The sequence below is a fragment of the Elephantulus edwardii genome, unplaced genomic scaffold (genome assembly GCF_000299155.1).
Source record: "Elephantulus edwardii isolate Elephantulus edwardi_28Jun2011 unplaced genomic scaffold, EleEdw1.0 scaffold00424, whole genome shotgun sequence".
NCBI classification, from domain to species: domain Eukaryota; kingdom Metazoa; phylum Chordata; class Mammalia; order Macroscelidea; family Macroscelididae; genus Elephantulus; species Elephantulus edwardii.
The window spans coordinates 352,806-358,136 of NW_006400174.1; the positions used below are offsets into that span (position 1 = coordinate 352,806).

Consider the following 5,331-nt stretch of genomic DNA (forward strand, 5'->3'; position numbering starts at 1 on the left):
GTCCTTGGAGAGGGACATCATGCTTGGGAGGGTGGAGGGACAGCCCAGGAGGGGAATGCCTTCTATGAGGTGGATTGATTCAGTGACTGGGGTAATCGGGATGGGAGTGTCAGAGACAGTGCGATTGGCACAGGACAGAGCAGAGTTTAGGGCTGTTGCTATGAGTCGCTATGAGTATGAGTGTTGTGGTATTCATTGCGGTTTTAACAAAAGTTTACAGAAAAGTTGGATTTTCATTCATTATTGCACATTTTCCTCCCTCCCCTTCTCTTTCCCCACCACTAGTTCACTTTCTTTTTAAAAAAAATATTCACTTATTGTTGCACAGTTTCCTCCCTCTCCTCTTCCTCTTTCCCTCCCCTAGTTCTCCTTGCAATGTACCTCTTATCCTGGACCGTTGTCTTATTTATAATGCCTAATCATTTGTGAATGTTGCTAGGAGAGGCTATTCCTTTAAAGGGACATTATACTCAGAAAAGTTAATGAAGGAGAGGAAGACCTTCAACTAAATGTATTGACACAATTACTGTAGTAATGGGCTCAATTGTGTCAGGAAGTGTGATGTTGGCACAGGATAGGTCAGAGTTCAGATCTGTTGTTCATAAAGTTGCTATGAGTTGACTTGACGGCAACTAATAACAACAACTTCATCTTTAGAGAAACACTAGGAAGAGCCTAGAACATCTAAATCTGCCTATATTGACTGCTATGTTACAATATGTGGATGATTTGTTAATCTGTAGCCCAGACTATTCTAGCCAGTATAGACACTCTCAGCTTTCTGGGAGAACAAGACACTAGAGTCTCTATAACAACAAGGTACAATCCTGCTTTTGGAGTCACTTATTTGTGATTTTTTTAAATATATATATTCCCAGGGAAGAGGCAGTTGTCAGCAGACAGGATCTCCTCCGCCACCTCCTAAGGCCTCCAATGATCAAGCAGCAATGTCAAGAGTTTCTCAGAATGGCAGGATATTATAGAATTTGGAATCTTACGTTTGGAAGTATATCTAGAAAATTTTATGAGGCATTGAAGGGAGGAGACCATGAGCTGCCGGTCTTGGGAAAAAACCAGGCAGTCTTTCAGGAATTAAAATTAATATTCACTGAAGTTCTTGCCTTTGAGATCCCCAATCTAAAGAAACTCTCTTTCCTATGTAAATGAAGAGGAGAACAGAAGTGGGAGTCCTTGTCCAAGAACAGGGTGGAGAAGCACTTCTCATAGACTGCTTCATCAAGAGGTTAGATCCAGAATCTGGAATCTGGTTTCATTGTGGAAAGGGAAGGGCTGCCATTGTCTTGACAGAAGCATAGAAAATTACTTTTTCCCGGTTTTCAATTGTGAGGACTCTACATTCTCCAAGTCCCTGACCTACTAAACAAGGATTGCATTGGTTCTCAAACAGCCACAAGCTAAACTATGAACTTTTGCTGATAGAGCCCCTAGAAGTGAAAACTAAAACTTGTGAAAACTTGGATCCTGCTGTTCTAATGCCCTTAGATAATAAAGAGGATTAGGAACCATTCCACAACTATTATTGATGCTATTGTTGTTAGGTGCTGACAAGTCAAGGACAAGTCGTAGCGACTCTATGAACAACAGATCTGAAACCTATCCTATCCTGTGCCATCCTCACATTTCCTGACACACTTGAGTCAATTGCTGTTGTCACTATGTCAGTCCACCTTGGTTGAGGGTCTTTATTTCTTTCACCAACACTTCACCTTTTCAAGCACCTCTCCAAAAACAGTCTCTCTTAACAACATGCCTTAAAAGTATGTGAGTTGCAGCTTCATCATCTTTGACTCCAAGGAGCACTCTGACTGCACCTTTTGATAAGTCAATGAGAGTTGAAAAATGAATGAAAGAAGAAAACTTGACACCTTTGAGCAATGGTGTTGGAGAAGAATACTAAATATCTCATGAACTGCCAAAAGACCAAGTAAATATGTCTTGGACAAAGTGCTTCTAGAGGACTCCTTGAGGCAAACATTCCACAATTGTGAGGAACAAATTCAATAAACTTGTTTTGGTGTGCCAAACCTAAGAGATTCTCTCCCACAGTCTAATTTACTGATAGGAGTAGTTTTGTAAGCCATGTAGTGAGACTTGCTGAATATGCCATCATCTCTCATACCAAGGTTACTGACAGTAAGTCCCTTTTAGCCAGTACACAGGGAGCAGAATTAATTAATAGCCTTCCTCAGAGCCTTGGAATTAGAAAGTATACACAAGTAGTACATATGCTTTCCTCATCTTAGATGCACATGGTCACACTTGGAAATACAGGGCTCTCCTATTAGCCAGAGGGTCCCTAGAAAGAGCCATGGATCTGCTCCTTGACATGTTATAGACACTGCCAGTTGTAGTAGAAACAAGGTCTAACAACAAACAACTGTGCTTATCAGGATGCAGAGTAGCCCACGGGGACATTAAGGGGAATCTGGCTACCCTGTTACCACCTGCCATACAACTCACAGGAGAAAAACCCTTAAATATACAAAAGAAAGATTGGGCCTAGAGGGAAGGATTCTCCCTAGCTGCCCTATGTTGGTGGGTGAAGGAAAGGAAATGTTTCTTTCTCAACAGTTGGAGTGGAAACTATCTGGGTTTTTTTTTTCTTTGTGAGGAACAAATTCAATAAGCTTGTTTTGGTGTGCCAAACCTAAGAGATTCTCTCCCGCAATCTAATTTACTGATAGGAGTAGTTTTGTAAGCCATGTAGTGAGACTTGCTGAATATGCCATCATCTCTTATACCAAGGTTACTGACAGTAAGTCATCTGTATACCTCACAGAGACCTCAAGCCTCAGGCAAAGTTGGAAGGACAAATCACACCTTGCAAAGATCTTTAGTAAAATTGCCCGAGAAAATAAAAAGCAATTGTGTTGAAAACTTGTCAATACAAAGAATTTTTGTTCCTCACTTTTCATACCAGAATAAATGCTCTTAAAATTGCTATTACCAAAGAGTAGAAGCAGAAAAAGAAGCCGGTGAAGTAACCAGAGCACGTCCTTTGTGCATCCAAAGCAATCCACAAGAGGGCGCGCGTCTACAACCAGTGCTGCTCAAACCAGAATCACGCCAGGGTCAGTGCCGAAGGGAAGACCGGCAGAGAAACTCTACAGAAATGAACCAGCGAGGGGTTTGTGTGGGTAGAGAAGTGCAGCAATGAATGAATGGAAATCCAAATTCTGTGTAAATGTTCATTAAAATTATTTAAAAAAAAAAGAAAGTTCTTTTTAAAAAAGATTGTAATTCTTTAGTTAACCAAAATGATTCCTTCTTCAGGTATCCATCAGCATACAAATGGACAGAGAAACTGTAGTACTCCATTTACACAGTGAAATACTAAGCAGCATTAAAAACAATGATAAACTGGTAAAAATCTACACAATAAGGACATGTCTAAAGGATATTATGCCATGAGAAATAACTCGGTCACAAAAAATGCAAATACAGTGTACATCCTCTGTTTTAAAAATAGAATCATTATGGTGGCAGGGATGGATGCTGCACGAGGAGAGCAGGAATGGAATGGGCAGACAATGAACACTAATGGATTCAGGGAGAGGAAGACCATCCTGAAACAAATGGGCCAACGTGCAATATTTGCATTGCAATGAATAACTGGAACAGGACAGGCATAATTGATGGAATAAGGAAAAAGGAGAAGAAAGAGGAGAATGAAAAAAGAACAAAGAAAAGTTTATCCACAGGATTGACAGGCAGTGATGTGAGGAGAGTGAGAGGGATCAGAGATTAGCAAATGGATGGGGAAGAGGAAAGGAAAGGTATGATACAGTAGGTATGGATAGGTCTTTGGAAGGATATCATGCTTACAAAGGTGGGGGGATAGTGCAGGAAAGGAAGACCCTTAACCAGGTAGATTGACACAGTGACTGCGGCAATGGCCTTGAGTATGTCAGAGATTGTGAGGGTGGCACAGGGTTGGACAGAGTTCATATCTGTTCATAGGGTCACTATAAGTCATACTCAAGTCGACAGCACCTAAAAACAATTATTGTTATGAAATGAAGTGTGTATAAGTGACTGAATGAAAATCAATTTAAAAAGTAGAACAAGGTAGATTTTACGTGTTTCTTAAAAACACTTCCTCATTCCTTCCTCTCCCATTTAAAACAGCAATAAAGGAATAAGCCAACCAACAAGGTTTCAGTCTCTCTTGTATTTCATTAATGGAGGGCAGCCTCCTGTGTACATATCTTTAACAACAAATTAGTTTTAGTTTCATGATCAGCCAACAAGTTAATAGAGCATCAAATATCACATATCATCATATCTTTATATTTCTCTGAAGTGCTTTACATTTAACCATATAGAGTGAAAGTTAGGAGTGGTCATAAATATTATTTAGTAAAATTTTCCCTAATGCAGAAATAAATTTTGGCTGTAGCAACTAGAGATCCTACCTGACTACAAGTGCCATGAAAATACCTCTGGGTTCACCATTACCTAGCAAAATAACTGGCAAATAGTAACATTTAGAACAAAAATCTGTTTATAATGGGCCAAAGGACTAATGACACCTTGGACCACTTTAACAAGGTTATATTGAAAAGAAAGTCATGTAAAGTAAAAAAACAAAAACAAACCAGAATGAAATAAATGCATATCAAAGTAGAAGGTGATTAGACTGAATAATAGACTTAAATTCTATTAAATTAGAATATTAAGATACCAAAATAAATGAAGATTATATTCATGTACCTAAAGAGCTGATTTATGTTTTTTAAAAAAAGGAGTCATTCCAGAAACAGACTAGAATCAATGAGCCTAGGAAAGAATATAAAGAAATGTTTTCTGATAATTAGAGGAAAGAGAGGGAGACCCTCAACGAGGTGGATTGGCACAGGGATCGATGCTCTAGTGTGTCAGGAAGTTTGAAGACGGCACAGATTAGGATGGGGTTCAGATCCACTGTTCGTAGGGTCTCTATGAGTTGTACTTGATGGTGTCTAACAACAACAACACCACTCTCATATTCTAGCTTGTTTATAGTCTCTCTTTAGATAGCTCATCAAACATACGTAATTCCAAAACATAAGGGAAAATTTCAAATTTCAGTAATCGATCAGAATCATAATGTTGAAAGACCTTTTTGCTTTTGCCTTTTTTTCTATTTTTTTGTTACATTATTTCTTTTGTACTTTTTTCCTTTTACTTTTCTACTTTTTTATTTTCTCGATGCTGGAGAAGAGTATTGAGAATGCCATGGACTGCTAGGAAAACAAACAGATTTGTCCTGGGAAGGGTTAAACCGGGTGGCTCCTTGGAGGCAAGGATTCTGAGGCTCCATCTAACATA

General features: G+C 39.1%; 1 protein-coding gene across 1 annotated transcript in view; it reads left to right on the forward strand.

The window, feature by feature from the left end:
• Positions 1–5,331, forward strand: part of CLTCL1 (clathrin, heavy chain-like 1) — a 279,619-nt gene that overhangs the window by 60,425 nt on the left and 213,863 nt on the right. The gene's annotated exons all lie outside the window — the stretch shown is intronic.